The sequence below is a fragment of the Hibiscus syriacus genome, unplaced genomic scaffold (genome assembly GCF_006381635.1).
Source record: "Hibiscus syriacus cultivar Baekdansim isolate YM2019G1 unplaced genomic scaffold, ASM638163v2 tig00111191_pilon, whole genome shotgun sequence".
NCBI classification, from domain to species: domain Eukaryota; kingdom Viridiplantae; phylum Streptophyta; class Magnoliopsida; order Malvales; family Malvaceae; genus Hibiscus; species Hibiscus syriacus.
This window is the reverse complement of record NW_024063010.1, coordinates 1,785,065-1,807,588: the sequence shown is the minus strand read 5'-3', so window position 1 is coordinate 1,807,588 and position 22,524 is coordinate 1,785,065.

Below are 22,524 nucleotides of genomic sequence, written 5' to 3'. Positions count from 1 at the left end.
GGAACCCATATACTTCTAACAATTTTTCCATTAGAGGTTCTTCGGGGACATCTATGATTATAGTTTTTAAAACTTTTTCTAATAAAGTTGGAGTTTGAATTTTCTCCATTTCCAAAACGTTTTGTTCCAACTTTATCAAAAGAATCTTTAAGATCATCAATTTTCTTTTGATGATCATCATGAACTTTTGAAAGTAAGTTATGCAAATCATTATTTTTCTTTTCAAAATCATCAATTTTGATTTGCAATTCTTTAATCTTAATTTCAAGCTCCTTGATCGTTTTGGACATAAGATTGTTTTCATTTTTCAATTTTGAAATATCATTTTTGTATTTTGAAAATAGAGTCTTATAATCCGAAGCCAACCCATTATAATCCTCTAATAACTCATCATAAGATAAATTATCCAAATCGAATGAGTTAGAGGTTACCAGAGAGTTTTCCCCGATAGCCATCAAGCACAAGTTTGCTACTTCTTGTTCCTCTTCATCGGAGCCTTCTTCATCCGAATCACTCTCATCTTTTGTGGATTTGAGAGCAACTCCAACATTCTTCTTCTTCTCATTCTCCTTTGGTGTCTCATCAATATTATCAAGGTCTACCTCATCTTGAAGCATCATTCATGAGTGAGGAGTGAACCGATTAGTTCTTTAAGGGTTAAGGACTTTAAGATCTTAGCCTCGATGATTATCGTCTTCTTTGATTGCCACGATTTTGGAAGTGAGTAAACCAACTTCGTTATAAGCTTTTCATTTGGAATGATCTCTCCATATGATTTGAGACCATTAACAATCGTGGAAAATCTATCCGTCATAGCTTTGATATCTTCATCCAGTTTAATCCTGAAATTTTCATAGCTATGAGTTAGAAGACTAATTTTAGATTCTTTTACCTCGTCGGTGCCTTCATGAGTGACTTATAGTTTGTCCCATATTTCTTTGGCGGTTGTACAAGATGAAACTCTTCCATATTCATCTGCTCCAAGAGCACAAAAAATAATATGGATGGCTTTGGAGTTGAGCTGGAACATTCTTGTCTCTCCTTCACTCCATAATCTCGGGAGAGTGGAAGGTTTGATGTATCCATCTTCTATGACATTCCATGCTCCCATGTTACTTGCTTGAATGAAGTACATCATTATATTCTTCCAATAAGCATAGTTAGCTCCATTGAAGAAATGAGGCTTGTTGATGGGCATTGAATCGAGAACGAAGTCAGAGTTTGAAGCATCGGCCATTGATGACTTGAATATCGATGTAACTCTTCCTGAATAGACTCAAGAGGCGATTAAACCTTCAAATAAGTGAGGTTCTGATACCAATTGTTGAGTTAATCGATCGACGAATATAGCCAAGAGGGGGTGAATTGGTAATTAAAATTTAGATGGAAGTTTTTGCAGAAAATTTAAAATAATTGCACAACGATTTAGAGTGGTTCGACTTTCTCAACCAAAGTCTACATCCACTACCTTAACTATCCACACTAAGGATTTTTCACAAATTAACTAACTTGTCTTTCTTTTGAAGACAAAGAGTAACCTTTCAAATCCCTCAATAATTATACCCCAAATTCTTGAGAACACTATCTCCAAAAGAGAACAATACAAATTTTGCAAACTTACAAGAAAATCCTCACAAGGAAAGATGTTTGCACAATTCTAGAACAAAGAAAGAACACTCAAGAATAATATAATTGAGCACAATAAGTGTTCTTGAAAGCAATGATGAATATTGAATGAAATTTGGCTTGAAATTGCTCAAACTTGAGGTCTGATGCTTTCTCTTTGATTCTCTCTTGATTCTTGTTTCTTGTTGTTGATCAATGGCTCCAAAGCTTGTTTAAATACTCCTTCAATTGATTCTAAACATTGGGAATGATTAGTGAAGTCAATAGAGTCGTTTAAGTGTGAAAACAATTAATAAAATCAGTAGTAGAAGATAAGGATTTGTGTATCCTTAGGACGCTAAAGATAGTAGTAGAATATGCATATGGTAAATAGAATAAGGATTTTGTATAAGAACAAGATTTTGGGCAATTCATATGGATTATAAGAGTTACAAAGATGTAATAAAGATGTAATAAAGATGGGTAATCAGAGATAAGTATAAGTGATATTAACAGAGTATGAGAACATGGGGAAAAGATATGGTTTAGTTATATTATAAGGAGATATTGATTATGAAAGGATAAATAGAGAAAGAAATAAGAATGGATAGAGTTTAAAGGATCAAGTAAGATAAAAGTTTGTTAAAGAAGTGAGAAAAGTAAGTAAGGTTACCTTAATGCTATGAAAACCTTTAGTTAGTTAAGTGTGATCTGTATTGGTTCAAGGATGTGTTCATTAGTCATATAAGTGTAATTAAAGATATAAGAATATGAGTATTGTAAGTTGGATAAAGATAAAATAAGAATAAAAACTTTGGTTATTGTGGTAAAGTAATTAGAGATTAATAATGAAGCAATTTGACTCATGATTTTGAATGGAAATGATTGAAATGATTGGTTACTTTTTATATGATAAATAACAGTAGATGAATGTATAAAGGAAAAAGGGTAGTTGAAGAACTAAAGGAATGAAAGATTAAGTAAATGAAGCAACATGAGAACATTAGAAGATATGTTCTTATCAATGTGTGTAATGAAAATTCGAGGACGAAATTTCTTAAAAAGGAGGGGAGATTTGTAATATCCTAAAATCAGGGTTAGTGACTAAAATGGAAGTTTTGAAACTGTGAGGTATGATTTCAAAAGATTGAAAAGTTTAGGGACTTATTTAAAAATATTTTGTGAAGGATTGTTGGTAATTATTAAATGAAGTAAAGGGTAAATGGTCATTTGGCAATGAAATATTTTTATTTCCCTTTTTAAGGGAATGAGCCACGTGGAAATAAAAGGAAGGCAAAGTTAGCTTCCAGAGTTCTCTTCTTCTTCTTCTTCCTTCCTCCTACGTGAGAGCCATTGGGAAAGGTAAATTTCTTATTAAGTCTCTTATTTCTTCAATTTAAGTTAGGTTTAGGTTCCTTAGATGATACTTAAGCTTAAGGAAAGCTTAAGTTACCTTAAAATTCAAAGATAAGAGAGTTAAGAAGGATTAAAGAAAAGAAGGGAAAATGAAATCTTGGAATAAGGTTAGTAAATGAAGTTTGAATCTGGAATTGACTTGTCATCAACTTAATTAAGAAATATGAAGTGATAGAATTTAATTTAGAACATATTGAAAATTTAGTATGATTATTGATTTTCATATATAGAATGGGATTTTGAGGTTAAAGATGTATTAAATGAGTAGAAATTGGTTTAAGTATATGTGCTTGAGTTAAGAGTATGAAAGGGATTAAAACATGAAGTGTTTTAGCTAATAATAGTTAATTTTCTGGCTTAAAAAGAAAAATCTGGGCAAGGGGTATCGGTACTTCTTCATCAGGTACCTATACCTCAAGAATAAAAATAAAGAAGGCATTCAAAGGGTATCGATACCTGGGAAGAACAATATTGATACCTAGAGTTCCAATACCTTAAGGAAGGTATCGATACCTTCTTTGAATGAGAATTATAGAATGCAATATGTGTATCGATACCTAGACATGGTACCGATACCACAGATAGGGAAGTATCGATACCCTTTAGGGGTACCGATACCATTGCAAGAGAAAACTTGGATTAACTCTTTCTTCTAGCTTAAGAAATTAATGATCGAATCATAGTATTTGGAATGCTGATATGTATACATGATTGTGTAGATATCGATCGAGAGAAACGTTCAGACAAGTTTACGAGTAATACTCATCGAGAAGAGATAAGAGATCGGTATTAACTAGTGAGGCCAGGTGAGTGCATATTAATCAGTATATGATGTTTAATGGAAATAAGACTTGGGACAAGTCTATTTTCGATGGTAAATGCATGAATTCATAGATAGAAGTATATGTTTGTTATGATTTATATATGCGTTAACATGTTATTGTGTATGTTATATGAATTGTGTAAATATATGTTAATGTGATAAGTCATGTGAAATAGTACAAATGATCTATATGATTATATAAAAGTAAGAATTAAGTTATTTGATAAGGAGATAAGGAATGAAATGAATATGTGACATAAGCTACAAACTAAAGAATCATTTGATATATATGTAAACATAGGATAACCAAGTACAAGTTATATGAAACTATAAGATAAGCAATATAGGGAATATTTAAATTAGGGGACATAAGTTATATGATTACACAAGAAAGGTTATGAGACTCTATGAGAATAATATATAAATTAGGGGACATAAACATAAATGGTGATACAAAACTATAAGATAAGCAATATAGGGAATATTTATATACTTAAAGGAAACTATGGTATAGGAGTTATAAAGTGAAGAACTACAAAGTTTTATGAAAGAGTATTATAGGAGTCATATGAAACTGAACTAAATAAATAGATTAAATAAATAATGTGAGATAAGTAAAATAGATTATATGATTTGTATAAATTCAGGTTAGTGAAATTAAATCATGTGAACGATTATAAATGATTTATAAGAGTAAAATGGAAAAGTAAGATAAGATGAGTAGAAATTTCTTATAGGATAAAATAAGATTATATGAACATGTAGTATAAACTATATGAGGGAGACCTATGTGAAATTATTATATGATATGAGTATATGGCATTATTATGCAAATTACATTAAATAGTACACATGAGTACATGTGTAAGTCTATATGTTATTGATATGACATATAAGATTATATGCCTATGTGATAACATGAAAAAGTGAATGAAATTCAATGATATTGAACTCTATGAGTATAAGTATATGTGATATGTGACATATAATAATGAGATACATGAAGATAAGTAATGTAATTACATAATCACAAGATATGAGATATGATATGGGATATAGAAAGTGAACCATATGTTTATATGAATATGGGAAATGATATGAAAGAAAATGTCCATGTTATGTGAAATGAGAGCTAGAGGTATAGTTGGTATGCCAAGAGTCGAGGGTTACCTAAGTCCTTCGGGACATATGGACAGTTTACCTATGTCCTTCAGAACATATGGACATGTTACCTATGTCTTTCGGGATAAAATGGTCATTCGAGATAGATTTTAAGTGCCCCTAGTGGGAATATATTCGATTTGTGGTGACATCATATGTGCACAACCTCAATGTAATCGCATATCTTTAGTCCTCACATGTGTACATGGGCTAATAAAGAGAGAATAACAAATATATGTTTGTGATATGAAAAATGCTATAGAGATGATATGATGACGTGTGCATAGTGTTTGAGGAAGAATGTTAAGCATAAAAGTATGTGATTAAAGATGAGACTGTTAATGAGGATTTATGTGTATGTATGTATTTCTTGCTATGTAATTGGATATGATTTTATATGTTATGATGAAAAGAAGTGATTTTGTATAACATTATAGCATAAAGTATGCATGCATTATTAAATGTTATAAAGTGCATCATAAGTTTTATATGCCTTACTAAGTCATCAACTTAGCGTGTGAATGTTTCACACGTAGGTTTGGAAAGCGATAAGAGAAGCTAAGATGAGTAAGGCAGGTCAGCATATTCCTTACGAAGTTCAGATCAGAAAAGTAATGATTAATATGTATTTTGTTCCTCTGAATATAGTTGGCATGTACTATTAGATTTGAATTGAATATGCTTTTATATGTGTTGTAAAACTAATTGATCTTAATTAAAGTAAGTATTCATTTTCTTAAATTATGAATTTGATTTTATTGTATTTTAAAGAAAAACGTTTTGAAAAGTCAATGTGACACATCGTACTCGGATCCGGGTTGGGAGAGTTACATTTAATGGTATCAGAGCTAAGGTTTAGCCGATTCTATGCTTAAACCGAAGGTAAAAAAGTTTTAAAATGTGTACATTCCAACTTAAAGTGAAAATTTCAATTGAAAATTTATGATCTGATAGTGTAAAGAGTGTGTTGTCTTGCTAATAGAATTAGATTATTACGTTATAATAGAAGTATGATAATGAGAGTTTCGAAAGAAGTGAGAGGTGATAGACCTGATAGTGATAGCAATTCACCTGCCCTGGCCAGGTAGGATGAAGAGCGAACACCTCAGAAAGTGCCTCGTAAGATCAAATGGTGGATTTTAGAAACTTGAAATCATGTTAGAATAACGTTAGAGGGTTTCTACTATTTTGAATAAGAAAAGTAATAGGGTGTAGTTTCGTTATTTCGTGGATAAGATAGAATATGGTGAACAAGTGTCACCATAAGAACGTTAAAAGATCAAATGATGTGGTTAGAATTTATAGATGAGTTCAAGAATAAGTGCATCAGTGACAAGTTTATAAGATAAATGAAACCAGAGTTATGAATTTGAAGCAAAGGGATAATGTTGTGCATAAGCAAGAGTATGGAGATGATAAGGGTTTGCATTCTATATGGAAAGAGTTAGCGTTGGCTAACAAGATGATGTGATGAAAAATGTATTGGAGTTATAAGATTTTAAGATATTGTCAGGTTAAGATAACCAAATATGAAGTGAATATGGATACAGTTGTATATTTTGATCATATAAATGTGATATAGTGAAGGAGATCAGGATTCATATGTTTGAGTGAAGCTAAGGATTGAAAAGAAAAGTTTAAGAATGGGTACATAGGTGATTATTTTATAAGATAAATGAAGTTAGAATGTTGAGCTTGAACAAAGGAAATTACATGGTGTATGAGAATGAATATGGATTTGATAAGTTAAGTAAAATATTGCTGAGATAATCCCAATTAGAAATGATGTATATGATTAGTTGTTTAGGGCTTGTACCCTAGATTTAACAGTTGCTATTGACTAGTTGTAATTGTAAAGGTGATAGAGTTGTAAGATTTAAAGAAGATATAAGGCTAAGTTCATTTTCTTAAATGATGAATTTAAGATTTTATTGTATTTTAAAGAAAAGCGTTTTGAAAAGTCAATGTGACACCTCATACTCGGATCTGGGTCAGATGCGGGTTGGGGGTGTTACATATTTATTAGATTCTTAGAATTTAACAAAAAAATAGGGTTTAATTTTTAAGTTCGTTCTTTGTGCGACGCTTTCTAAAATAAATATAAGTTAGGGATGTAGAGATACATTTCTGTCATTGTGTTCATCGAGGTAGTAGTGTCGTTGGGGAGAGGGTAGATGAGTTAGTTGATTTGGGGTCGAAAGGCCACAGTGTATGGTGGTCGGTCCTTGGCAAGGAGGTAATAAGAGAAGGGAAGAGGGAGTTGAAGATGTTATGGATTTAAATTATCAGGCAGAATGAAATTGAGGGAGGGGTGAAGAACTTATTTTAGATTTTGGGTAAATCACGCTAAGGTCCCCAAAATTTTAGCATATTTTTACATTTAGGTTATCAAATTATAGGATAATTAGCTATAGGTCCTTGAACTTTAGGAATCTATTTGTATTCTGGTAACTAGTTTAAAGGTAAATTGATGTTTGGTCCCTATCTTTAGCAGATGTAACATTTTGGTCGAATTTTCGTGGGGAAATCTCCCTTAGGTCCCTTATATATTGTCGTGTTTTACATTTTAGTCGTTGGATCCCTACATTTTGTTTATTTTATTTTTAGCACTTTAGTTTTATTACTTTCAATTTTGTCTCTGATATGTTATATTTCCTATTTTATTTATTTTTTACTTTGAGCACTTTACTTTATGTTATTTTATTTTAGTCATTGATCTTGTTTTTGGTATATTCATATTTCGTGCCTATGCTTTTTAATATTTATGTTTTAGTCTTATTTATTTACACTCTTATTCGTATGCTATTTTTAATAATGATGGATAGTTTAGAAAGCTTGCATGTTGGTCCCTTATTTATTTACATATTTAAATAATTATTAAGTCCCTCTTTTTTAAATCATCATTGTTTTCTAAAATATGTAAATGGGAAAATTTCATTGTGAGATAAATCTATGAAGACATCTCCCAACTACAAGGGAAGGTATCGTTTAGAGGATTTTTCTCACAAATGTTTTTTTCTTGTGGAAAATGTAAAATAATGTCATTTTGTGAGGGGAATCTATTAAAAAGTCTCCTAACTATAAAGGAAATGCATTTTTCAAGGATTGTTCGTACAAAATGATGTATTTTCTCTTATAAAAATATTTTTAATTTTTTGATTAAATAAATAGCTTTATTCCATAAGAATATATTTTGGGATCGTAATTTAAATATATTTTGGAGTTTGTAATTCCCAATATTTAAACACTGTATAATCGTTTAGGTACTAAAATTTGGGCATTGTGGGGGTGCTCACCCTTCCCCGCACGTAATCAACTCTCGAACTCTTAAAAATGAATTTTTGGTAAAACGCATACCATTTTTCTTCTTTTAAGGTTTTCGACCTACCTAACTTAAAGGTTGGTGGTGACTCCACAATCAAATTGTGTTCAAAATTATATTTCATCGCCTCCCCCCGAATCTAATTTTTTAAGTCTAACGGTTCTCCGAGGGAGACGTTATGACAACTTGGCGACTCCGCTAGGGACTTAGAGAGTCAGGCCATAAACGATTATACGTTGTTTTTTTATTCTTGGGAATTACAAACTTAAATTGTATTTAATTTATGATTCTTTTGTTTATTTTGAGTTTTAACATATCATGCATTATTCTATTTTTTAACTAACTAATTTTTTATTTTATTGATCTTCAGATTTGAACAGATTTTTGGAATTTGTGAAAGTGTTGTATTTTTTCGTGTTTTCAAAGGTTTGTGAGTTTCTCCTCACACACAACACGTGCATTTACATACCATAAACTCACTTACGAGTTTTTTCCCTTTTAAGTTGAGGTGAAAGCTTAGCCTACGTGAGATAAATTGTTTCTCCGTATGGGTTTTAGCAAGTAACCTTTGGGTTTCATATACCTTTTGTCTACGTGAGATAAATTGTTTCTCCACATGGACACAAGGGAATGTATCCTCTCGAATTGAACTCGATCCGTACGAGCCTATAATGGGCCAGGGTTGAGGGTTTGGCAGCCTAAGGAGGCACCAACATAGACAATCCAAGTACCTTTTTCTTATAACACAATATGCATATAATGAGCCCTAGTAACCCATCCCGATAAAATTCATGTCGAGCCTCTGTCCGTTAGTAGGTACCCAAAATAAGTATACACAAAGGAGGATCGTTTCTGAACCTTGATCTTTTGCTTTAATTTTGTTGAAAGAAAGCATGTTTGGGTAGGATTGTTATTTAATAAAAGCATACTCAGGTAGATATCATGATTGGGTAGGTGTTATATTTATCTTTAAATAATATCTTTTAATTTTATTGATTATTTTGCCCACACTAACTTATTTTGTTTCTTTTGTTTATGTCATTTTCATCCTTTTGCATTGCATTTCATCAATATTTTTGCATCTGCATTTGCATCTACATTTGCATCATTATATTCTCCATGGCATTCATTTAAGCATTTTTTACATGCATTAATCAAGGAATCATGGGTGTATCTCGAGAATGACTCAGAGAATGTTTATAACAGTGCAACTTCATTCACACAGTACTGAGAATATAGGAAAAATTTGAGAAACTGAAGAAAGAAATGGAAGAGAATTTGCAAAGGATGCAAATAGAATGGGAAGCTAAAATGAAGCAAGCGCAAAAAGCCACTGTGGATCGTATCTCGCAAAATCAAGACCACCTGCTTGATCAAATCATAGCAAAATTGATTGGGTTCAACCAAGAAAGAGGCAAAGAGAAGATTTCCTCGACCAGAGAAACCTCTAAGTGTGTGATGGCACATGCTAATCCACCCAAGCCACTAAGTAGGCTTCTCTTCCACTAAAACTCAAGCAATCGTGTTAGGTTCTCAGGATAATTCTATTGATCAACATATGTCAAATCCCGACGAGATGAAAAGAGCTAAGAATGAGATCCTGGAGAATTTGAAATAGTGATGCAGAGAGACATTCAAGGGAATGAGAGGACAGAGCTCTCATAATGAAATGGATCCAAGGGAACTAGTCTTAGTTCCTGACTTGGTGCTCCCACCTAAATTCAAGATGCCCAACTTTGAAAAGTACAATGGAACCAGTTGCTCTAATGCCCATCTCACGATGTTTATTCGAAGGATGACTGGATACACCAACAATGATCAGATGTTGATCCATTGATTTCAAGACAGTTTGACTAGACCCACTTCTAAGTGGTATAATCAATTGAGTCGTACTCAAATCCGCTCTTGGAAGGATTTGGATCGTGCCATTTTGGGTCAATACAAGCACATGAGCGATATGGCCCCTGATCGAACAACGCTACAAAATATGGAGATGAAGAGTGATGAGAGCTTCCGACAATATGCACAACAATGGAGGGATATTGCATCTCAAGTGCATCCACCAATGATTAAAAGAGAGTTCATCACTTTATTCGTCGACACATTAAAATCTCCATATATTAACCACATGATAGGAGTTGTTACTAAGATTTTCTCTGACATCATCATGTGTGGACAAATAATCGAAAGAGCTGTCAAGAATGGCAAGATAAGAGGAACTAGCAATATTAACATTGAGGAATGATATGAGATTAACATAGTGGGATCTTATCTAGCTAATCAAGGGACCAAACCTCATAAGGTGTTATGTGAAAAGACTCATATCAATCCAATTCCAATGACGTATGAGGAATTGCTCCCAACGCTAGTTGAGAAAAAACCTTGTGACTTTAATTCAATCCAAACCAAGAGAGGCGTCATATCATGAAGGCCATGATGTTAACGCCATATGCAGCTACCATATTGGGAGCTCAGGGCACACCACTGAGAATTGCGGGGCATTGAAGCGCAAGGTCCAAGATCTGATTGATTAAGGGGCATGGACATTCAATGTGTAATGGGGGCATTCTGATTAGGAGTAGGTTGTGACATCCATCAGGAATTTTGTTGCATTCTTATCAAAGCATGTCATCCTGTTTGAACATGTTTTCTTTTTCTTCATAAGTTTAAATGTTTGTAAGTCACTTAACGTTAGAAAATTTTAAATAAAATGCTTCATTCTGAGGAAATGAGGAATGAGAAAATTTTAAATCTTTGAATTCTTTGAAATATCATCTTAATTGAAAGCTTTTTAATAATTGAGGTTGTAAATATTTGACAAATGACAAGATTGAACCCTGATAAATAGGAATCCTAAGCCTACTCCAGAACCTACACCAGAATACATACCCTTCTCTTGCAGGGACCAAGTTATATTTGTCTTCACATGGAGAGTCAATCAGGGCCTTGGCATTAAGGTATATGTTAGGAGCGGATAAAATGAGGATTCTGGCACATGAAATTGCAAAGCTAATTGGTTTTTACTTCTGTTAAAGACGTTCAATGATGATCGTGATCTTCATAGATGGAATGGTCGAATAGATGAATCTAGTTTAGGTTATTTGTTTGGGGATTGAACTCTAACGATGAGATTTTCTGACCTTCAACAAACACATGGACTATAACAGGTTCTTCTTGACAAGCTTAAGGAATGGAATCTGTATACCCATAAATATATATGTATACAATAAAGCTGAGCTATTCCTCTAAAACAATTGCTTATAGAGGAAACTCGAAAGCCCTAGCTTTATGAATAGATTACATTCAAACCATGACATTGATTGGGTACTTGCAATTTGGTGTTTGTTCCACTATGATTGTCAAGTCGAAGACTTTGTGATGACATAAATCCTTCAGCTAGCCGGACAAAGACAATTATAAAATATATGTATGGTAAAGTTGAATTCAGGTAGCCAAACAATGGCAAATCAAGTCAAATTTACTAAATAAGGAGTTTCGGTGAACATGGACTAAGGGAGTTGAAGAGCACCTATTATAGTCAACATCACACAAGCACTCAGAAATCTTATTTTTAGACCGATATTTCTACACTACCTTGGCTAGAAGAGCCTACGAAGCTTGAACAAATGGAAGATTTCAGAGAACTGAAACAAAATTGTTCTAAAGAGTTTATCAATTGTCTATTCTAGTTATGTCATTTTGTCTACCTCCAATCAAAATGCCAAGCCAAGAAAGAAGTGTATGTCCTAACTTTCATGATGACCGAGAAAAAGGAAAAAGGCTGAATCGATGAAACATGTCTCAGAATTTAGGTAGCCGACCTCAAAACCAACCTGTCAATCTTGATATTTATCAAAGATTTGCAGCTAACAAAGATTAAAAGAGTAGTTGTTTTTTATATTCAATGAATTCATGTTTTGTGATTTGCTTTAATTGTGAGGCCAAAAATGGGGCATTATTTTAGTTCATTAGACAAAGAAAATTCACATATTTTTTCTTCATTAAGTTGTTTTCAAAGGAAGAAAAACATTTTCAAGCTAGATAATCTATCTGGAAAAAAATATCTTGGAAATCAACGAATATATCTTAGAAGTTCCTGACCAAAACTGAGGCAAAGAAAGCCAATTTTTTTGGCAAAATTTGATGGGGCAAGGAAACAAATTATCTCAGGTCGAGGTTTACAAGAGTACATCCTGGTGGAAAATGAAGATAACTGAATTAGGGACAGAATGAAGACTGCTCACGCAACCATTCCCCTCACAGAACAGACCAAGAAAGCATACATCAACATATACATACATGTTACATGAGTTTGCATCTTTGCATCAAACATTCAACATCACGCACAATAAAAAAATTCGGTTTCCCCTCTCATGAGGATACTTTTAAAAATTTCACTTGAAATCTTGTATTTCTTAAAGACATTTTCCCCTTTAATGAGGACAATTTCAAAATTCATCAAATCAAACGCATAAAATAAAAACTTCATCATAACACCCATAAACATCCAAGATAATCAGTCACAAATGCATCATTTTGATCTTTCAGGAAATTAAAGTTCTGAAAAGACCAGATGTATTTAATATGAAGAAACAATGTCATCTACAAATTCGACATCCTAAAGCTAATAATCAGATCTTCTGAAGTCATTTCCTCAACATGCAGGAACACACAGACTGTCTGTCACCTTTGAGATGGTTTCTCTCGAAACAAAGTGTCGTCTCGCTAGAGAAAACTTTTCTTAAAAATTAAATTTTGTCTCGCTTAAGACAGTTTTCTTTAAAAACAAATTTTGTCTCGCTTGAGACAATTTCTCTCAAAACAAATTTCGTCTCGCTTGGGACATTTTTCCTTTGAGACGCAAATTTCGAATTTAATTTACTTGAAACAAAGATCTTTGAATCTATTTCCCTTGAAACAAAATTTTGTCTCTCTTGAGACAATTTCTCTTGAAACATCCTCTTTGAGATTGTTTCCCTTGAAATGAATTTTGTCTCTCTTGAGACAGTTTCTCTTGAAACATCATCTTCGAGATCGTTTCCCTTGAAACGAATTTTCTCTCTCTTGAGATAGTTTCTCTTGAAACAAATCCCTAAAGATGGTCAGTCATCCACATCACGTAGGAACTGTGTCATCCACCGACCAGATCTCCTCATCACGTAGGAGCCGCGTCAACCTTAGATAACCAGCCGTCCTCATCACGTGAGAACCGTGTTATCATCATCCCTAAAGATGGTCATCCATCCACCGACTAGATCTCCTCATCACGTAGGAGCCGCGTCAACCTTAGATAACTAGACGTCCTCATCACGTAGGAACCGTGTTATCTACTTTATCCATAAAGATGGCTAAGATGTCCTCGTCACGTAGGAACAGTGTCAGCCACCGACCAGATATCCTCATCATGTAGGAGTTGCGTCATCCTTAGATAGCCAGACTTCCTCATCGCGTAGGAACCGTGTTATCTCCAAATTTACCTAAAAACGACCAAAACTCTTCATTGCAGATGAGCAGTGTCGTATCCAATATCAAGTTTCCCTATTATTTTTAACACAAGAATGTGCAAAGAGGGGCAGCTGTAGACACCCATTTTTGTCCGGGTTTTAATTATGTTTTTCTTATTATTATTATTATTATTATTATTATTATTAATTTACACTAATTCACCTATTGCATGCCCAATGACCAACCAAGAACCCAAACCCGACCCGAGATCCGACCCGGTCCAGACCGTTGGTGAGCCTAAGACCCGGGTGGATTTCTTCACCCGGTTGATCACACTAACTACTGACAATCACCATATTGAGCCCATGCCTCCACACCAACTGTTGCCAACAGCCCCATACCTCGAACTTACCCTGCCACCAAACACATCAACAAAAGATCAAGAAGCTAATTTTATTTGATTGATAATTTTGTAAGGGTATATAACCCGAAAAACAAAGAATGTAAAAGGACAATTTTTTCAGCAATTTAAAAAAAAGAAAAACAGAACTGAAATTATTTCAAGCAAAGAAAGAGGTATTCTAGTTTTTCCATTCTCGATTTATTTATTAGATTCTTATGCAACAAAAAATAGAGTTTAATTTCTATGTTCGTTCTTTGTGCGATGCTTTCTAAAATAAATATAAGTTAGGGATGTAGAGATATCTTGCTACCGTGGTGTTCGTCAGGGTAACAGTGTCGTCGAGGAGAGGGTAGACTAGTAGGTTGATTTGGGGTCGAAGGGTCATTGTCTATAGTGGTCAGTCCTTGGCTTGGTTCTTGCCGGGGAGGTAATGAGCGAAGGGAAGAGGGAGTTGAAGATGCTAGGGATTTAAATTATCGGGTAGAATGAAATTAGGGGAGGGGAGAAGAACTTATTTTAGATTTTGGGTAAATCTCGCTAAGGTACCCAAACCTTTAGCGTGTTTTTACATTTACGTCACCAAATCGTGGGATAATTAGCTATAGGTCCTTGAACTTTAGGAATCTATTTGAATTCTGGTAACTAGTTTAGAGGTAAATTATTGTTTGGTCCTTGTCTATAGCATATGTAACATTTTGGTCAAATATTCGTGGGGAAATACATTTTTGTCTTTGGATCCCTACATTTTATTTATTTTATTTTTAGCACTTTAGTTTTATTACTTTCAATTTAGTCTCTGATATGTTATATTTCCTATTTTATTTATTTTTTATTTTGGGCACTTTACTTTCTGTTATTTTATTTTAGTCACTGATCTTGTTTGTGGTATATTCATATTTCGTGCCTATACTTTTTAATATTTATGTTTCATTCTTATTTATTTACCCTCTTATTTGTATGGTATTTTTAATCTTGATGGATAGTTTAGAAAGCTTGCATGTTGGTCCCTTATTTATGTGCATATTTAAATAATTATTAACAACCTCTTTTTTAAATCATCATTGTTTTCTAAAATATGTAAATGGGAAAATTTCATTGTGAGAGAAATCTATGAAGACATCTCCCAACTACAAGGGAAGTATCTTTTCGAGGATTTTTCTCACAAATGTTTTTTTTTGTGTGGAAAATGTGAAATAATGTCATTTTTTAGGGGAATCTATGAAAAAGTCTCCTAACTATAAAGGAAATATATTTTCAAGGATTGTTCGTACAAAATGAGGTATTTTCTCTTATAAAAATAATTATAATTTTTTGATTAAATAAATAGTTTTATTCCATAATAATATATTTTGGGATCTTTAATCTTTTTGACCAACTGCATTTATTGTTTTAATTGTTTTTGAAAATTGACACTTTTTAAATAAAGTTAAATGAATAGAAGGACCGTAATTTAAATATATTTTCAAGTTTGTAATTCCTAATATTTAAACTCCGTATAATCGTTTAGGTACCAAAATTTGGGCGTTGTGGGGGGTGCTCACCTTTCCCCACACGTAATCGACTCTCGGACTCTTAAAAATAAATTTTTGGTATAGCACATATCATTTTTCTTCTTTTAAGGTTTCCGACCTACCTAACTTAAAGGTTGGTGGCGACTCCAAAATCAAATTGTTTTAAAAATTATATTTCATCGCCTCCCCCGAATCTAATTTTTTAAGTCTAACTGATCCCCGAGGGAGACGTTATGACACCAATGATAGTTTGATGTTTCTAAAAAAATGCAGAGGAGGCTACACGCTTAAAAGATTTCTGACTATGTATGAAGGATGCTCGAATCAAAAGGTAAATTACGACAAGTCTATGGTTTATTTCAGTACAAATACTACTAGTGCTAAGAGATATATGTAATATTCTCGGTGCCATAGAAGAAATAGATCCTGGTTGTTATCTTGGTATGCCGTTACTAGTTGGGTGCAACAAAACGCAAGCTTTTGGTTTTTTATGTGACCGAGTCAACAAGCGTGTAGGGAGTTGAACAAAGAGTTTTCTATCATTTGGAGGTCGTGATGTTTTTTTTAAATAGTGTTGCAGGCTCTTCCGACGTATATTATGTCTTGCTTTATGCTACCGGATGTTCTTATAAGCAATATGATTTCCACCATGCGCGACTATTGGTGGTCTAGTAAGGCGAACGAAAGAGGATGGCCATTAGTAGCTTGAGAAAAAATTTTGTCGATCCAAAAAGGAGGTAGGGCTTGGTTTCCGTGATTTAAAATTTTTTAACACGTCACTTCTTGGGAAACAAGTATGGCGCCTCTTCACGACACTAATTTGCTCTGCTACAAGGTTCTCTCGGCAAAATATTTTTCTCATGGCAATATCCTTGAAGTGAAACTTGGTGATAAACCTTCTTATGCATGGTCAAGTATTTGGAAAGCATAAACGCTTTAACGGCAGTAAGTTCAGATTCATAAAGATCAATGGGGCTGAAAGAAAAGGGTTCAATTTGTTTCTACCTATATTGATGATGTTGAAAATCCTTTGAAATGTGGAGATTTTATGTTTGCAGAAACCAACACTTGGAATGATGTTTTAGTTCAACAGGTTTTTACCCCAGTACATGCTGCCTCTATAATGTGCATTATCGCGCCAACTAATCGGGATATAGTTGTTTGGGGACGTGTAGATTCGGGAGTGTACTCAACGAAATCCAGGCATTTTTGGCTTCAAGGTCCTTCAAGAATGGATGCAAATGAGAAGAAATTCTGGAACAGCATAAAAAAACTACCCACGCAACTAAAATTAAATTGTTTTGTTGGCGTCTTGGTCATGATGCTTTACCAACAGGAAGCAAGCTGCTGGTGGCAGGACTGGAAGGGGGATCTGCAAACTGTGTAAGCAGGACGTGGAAACTATGATTCATGCTTTAAGGGACTGCCCTTTTACCCGTGAAGTGCTTAATTTTTGCAGCTATGATATGAAGGTTCTTTATAATGTAAGCATGATCTGCAGGAATTGATTATATGATTTGATGAAGTTGTTCGATATGGATGATTTTACGAGTTTTATAGTTGTTTTATGGAATGTGTGGAACCGACGTAATACGTATGTGCATGAGGATAGACTTCAACCAGCTCGTATTGTGTTTGATAATGCAAAGGTTCTCCACTCGGATTTTAAAACCCACATAGCAGCAGCGAACAGTGTTCTAGATCCATCTCCACGGGTTGTTCGTTAGAGCAGACCAAGATCGAATCAAGTAAAAATAAATGTTAATGGTGCTTATAATGCGTAATATCAGGAAGGCGTTATTGGAGTTCTTGTTCATGATAGTAATGGGATGGTCATTGCGGGTCATGCACGACGTATACAGAGGCTTTCGGATGCAGAGCTTATTGAAGCACAAGCATTCATTGAAGGGCTCCGTCTTGCTATGGATTACCAATGGAACTTGATCATTTTAGAGGGTGACCCATCAATATAGTAATCGCTTAACCAATCCACGACAAGATTTCTCCATTGTGGGACATTATCTTCTGGAGACTCATAGATTACTGAAGCAAATTAATAATGCAAGGTGTCAGTATGTGCATCGAAGTGGAAATGCAGCTGCTCATAGCCTTGCTCAATGGGCGTATAATAGCAATTCTCCAATGTGGTTTGATTATGAACATCCAGATTGTTCACTTAATATTGTACTTGAGAATCTTATTTATGAGCTAAATAAAAGAATCGATGGCCAATTCTATATAAAAGAAAAAAAAAACTTGTATTCATCTTCTCTTTAGCTTTTGTTTTGATACTTGCCAAATGATTATCAAATAATAATTTTAATTTATTAATAATTTAATAATAAATTTTCCCTTTTATTTATCATATGTTTACCTTTCATTTATTCTTCACAAAAAATAAAACAATGAATTAAACATGATTAATTCTTAAAAAGATAATAATCGCTTAATATATATAAAGCTGTTCTCAAGCATCACCACTCTTTTTATTATGATATTTTTTAATTAAGTATAATTAATTACATTTTTAAAGTAAATATCAGAATATGAATCTATACAAAAAAGATAATATGGACATATTGACCATTCAGGTAATTAATAAATTTATGATTTGTTTTTTTATATATATAACATTATTAAAACTTTTTTTATTATTATAATCACTTTTAGGTAATTATTTTTTATGTCTGTTTACCTTTTTTAACAGTTCCCAATTAATTTTTTTTTTGTCTAAATAATAATTACTTCCTTCTTCTAAATTAGGAAAGAAAATATAAATATAATAACTAAAACGTAATGATACGGAAAAATTAAATTTACAAAAGTTATTTTCATCGACTGAATCAATAGATAAATAAAATTTAAAAATAAGATAAATACTTAAATGAAAATTATTCTTATACTAATTTCACTACTTCACGAGAAATTAGTATATAGTCTCGGTTCACCTCATGTAAATTTGTTTAAGAAAACTTTTTTTTTTGTTGCTCTCTCTCTCTTTCTTAGAGTTTTGTCCTGACTAATTTAATTTGATTTGTGTCGCATACTTAATTTTGATGGTTGATAGTTGAGACTCTTGATGAGGATTTTCTGCATACACAATGCCTCAAATTCTAAATCTCTTAATTTCCTAGGACTTTATCTTGACTAATCTAGACCGACATATATCGTACACCTGATTTTGACGAGTGGAACTTTTAATGGGAATTTTCTACATGCACAAAGTTTCAAAATTTACGATATCAACCTGTTTACCACTTAACCAATCTTTTTGGTAGAAGGAAATTGTTCCTTTCAATGCAACTTTTGAATTGTAACAATATAATGTTATATGTTAAATTCAATACTATCTTTTGAAACAATTTCTTTCAATAAATTTACATACTGAAGTAGTAAAATTAACATAAAAATAATTTCATTTAAATACTTATCTTTCTTTAAAATTTATTTATCTATTGTTTCAATCGAGGAAGTAATTTCTAATACTTCTAATTCTAAGTATAATTATTTTTTAGTAATTGTATTTATATTTTATTTTCTAACCTAAGAAAGGGAAAGTAGTTATTTTAAAAGGAAATAAATAAATTAAAAAATTGATTAAAAGTTATTAAATAAAATAAACATATTTGGAAAATCTCTATCGAACAGTGATTATAATTTTTGTTTTACCAATGGAAATGCCAGCCGTATATTGGAAAATCAGAAAAGGAATAATAGAAGTCCATCTGTGCAGACTGTGCTGCACTAAACACCCAAACAATAAATGGAAAAACATCTAAATGAAAACTAAAACGACAGAATAGACATCAAAAACATAAACTGGCTTTCCCTTTTCCTCGCGCCTCTATGGTAAAACGATGAACTATTCCGACAAGAAAATACGAACGAAAAAATAGAGCTTATTCAGCAAATAAACACCTCCTCGAGCAATCTACGGTGGGTTGATCCATCTCCTGTCCTCCGCGGCTTGAAGGTCGACACACCCAAGAGCCTCCTCGACCCAGACGCGGTCCCTTGAACCCAGACCTCGATCAGAGTAGCCAGTGTATGGGCAGCTTGTATTTCCACCTCTCGAAGTGAAGTTGAAGGAGCATGCATGGAAGTTGGCCGCCCTCCTCTTCGCCTACCATATCAGCGCGCTTATTACCGATCGGTTAGATTCTGGTTACTGTAGCTTTTCGATCACAGTTCGCGAGTCGCCTTCAATTATGACCCATCGAAGTCCTATATCAACAGAAAGTTCTATGGCATGCACAGCCGCCGCTTCCTCCGCATGGAACGCCGAGGTAATCCGAACCATCTCTCTACGTCAAGCACCAAGTATAAATCCTTCATTATTTCTAATCACCACTTCTGACCACGCTTTATTTTGTCCCGCGAGAAACATGCATCAAAGTTTGCTTTAACCATTGGATGGACGAGGTTTCCAGTGAATCGGAACTTGCATAGGGCCCCCCGGAGTTTGGTATTAGCAGAGATGAAATCCAAGCACTAAGCTTGGACTAAGGTAACAATCTCCTCGACTCGCATCTGAAGGCCTTCGTGTAAGAGCTTATTACGTGCGAACCTAATGCCCAAATGGAAACTACAATTTCTGTGTGCTTTGTGCTGTTGTAATGGTTAAATAACCATCTTAACCAGGCTAAAAAATCACCAACTAAAGCAACCGGCCATCCATAACCCAAGAAGGACCATACTAAATTGGCTAATTTGCAATCACGAGCTATGTGCAATTCTGGTAATCGCTTAGTGTATCGGTTCTGCTTGGTTGGAACTAAGTTATGGGAGAAACGCCAAACTTGTAATTTTATTTTTAGGTAAACGACACGGGAGACACCAAACTATGGTCAAAAGTCAATATGACCATCAAATTATTTTTTATCTCAATCAGACCACCAAACTATTTAATTGATTCAATCAAACCACCGTCCGTTAATTTTTAACAGAGTTGGTGACGTGTCCGTTAATAAAATTGGCATAATTATATATTTTATCCTTAATATTTACATATTCTATCAATTTAGTCACTATTTTAATTCAATTAAATAAATTTAACTATCCAATAGAACATGACATGTGTCAATACATGATTGGAAGGTTTTATTTATGAATTTTAAATTATTTAATTAAATGATTTTTAACCAATCAGGTGGTGACACCAATTGAAATGGAAAATAGAAGAACAATGATGAACTTAGAGAGAATCGAACTTATGACTTTGGGGAAGAGTAACCAAGCGCCTTAATCATTGGGCCAAAGCTCCCTAATGATTTTAACTTACAACAATTTATATTTGACTTGTAAAAGTTTGTTAATGATAAAAAAAATTATTTGTTTAAATAAATTATTTTTTCTTTAACCGTTAATCGAACCAAATTTTATTTGAAAATTATTAACCGAACCGAATTAACCTAATTTTTTTCTTTAACCATTAATTGAACCGAAATTTATTTGGAAATTATTAACCGAATAAAATAAATTATTTTTTTTAACCGTTAATCGAACCGAAATTTATTTGAAAATTATTAACCGAACCAAATTAATCAAATTTTTTTCTTTAACATTAATCGAACCGGAATTATTTGACCATTAATCGAACTGAAATTATTTGACCGTTAATCGAACCGAAATTTATTTGAAAATTATTAACCGAATTTTTTCTTTAACCATTAATCGAACCAAAATTATTTGACCATTAATCGAACCAAAATTTATTTGAAATTCATTAACTGAACCAAATCAACCGATTTTTTTTTCTTTAACCATTAATTGAACCGAAATTATTTTACCGTTAATCGAATAGAAATTTATTTGAAAATTATTAACCGAATAAAATAAATTATTTTTTCCTTAACCGTTAATCGAACCGAAATTTATTTGAAAATTATTAACCGAATTTTTTTCTTTAACCATTAATCGAACCAAAATTTATTTAAACAAATAATTTGTTTAATTTTTTTATCATTAACAAATTTTTACAATTCAAATACAAATTGTTGTAAGTTAAAACTATTAGGGAGCTTTGGCCCAATAGTTTGGGCGCTTGGTTACTCTCCCCCCACATATACACGTTTGATTCTCCCTAAGTGCATCTTTGTTCTTCTATTTTCCATTTCAATTGGGTGGTGACACGTGTCACCACCTGATTAGTTAAAAAATATTTAATTAAATAATTTAAAATTTATAAATAAAACCTTCCAATCATGTATTGACACGTGTCATATTCTAATTGGATAGTTAAATTTATTTAATTGAATTAAAATAATGACTAAATTGATAGAATATGTAAATATTAAAGACCAAATATATAATTATACCAATTTAATAACGGACACGTTACCACATCCGTTAAAAATTAACGAAGAGGTGGTCTGATTGAATCAATTAAAAAGTTTGGTGGTCTGATTGAGACAAAAAATAATTCGGTAATCACATTGACTTTTGACCATAGTTTGGTAGTCACATTGACTTTTGACCATAGTTTGGTGGTCACATTGACTTTTGATCATAGTTTGATGGTCTCCCGTGTAGTTTACCCTTTATTTTTATTTGACACGCACATGCCCATATTTGTTTGAAGATAACTTTGTCTGCTTGAGGAATTTCTATAGTTGCCTGCAACATGCGATAACCACGGCACACGCTATACAACCCAATTTTTTCACCACTCTAGACATGGCAGTCTTCTTGAGTAAATCGTGATACCGATATTCCCAAAATCATGTTAGCCTTTGCCTCACTGAACATTGCTGATATTTGTTCTTCCTTCCAGATCCATGTTTCCTTATTGATTAAATCCGCAACAAGCTCGATCGAATAGTTCCTCTCCGACTTAATC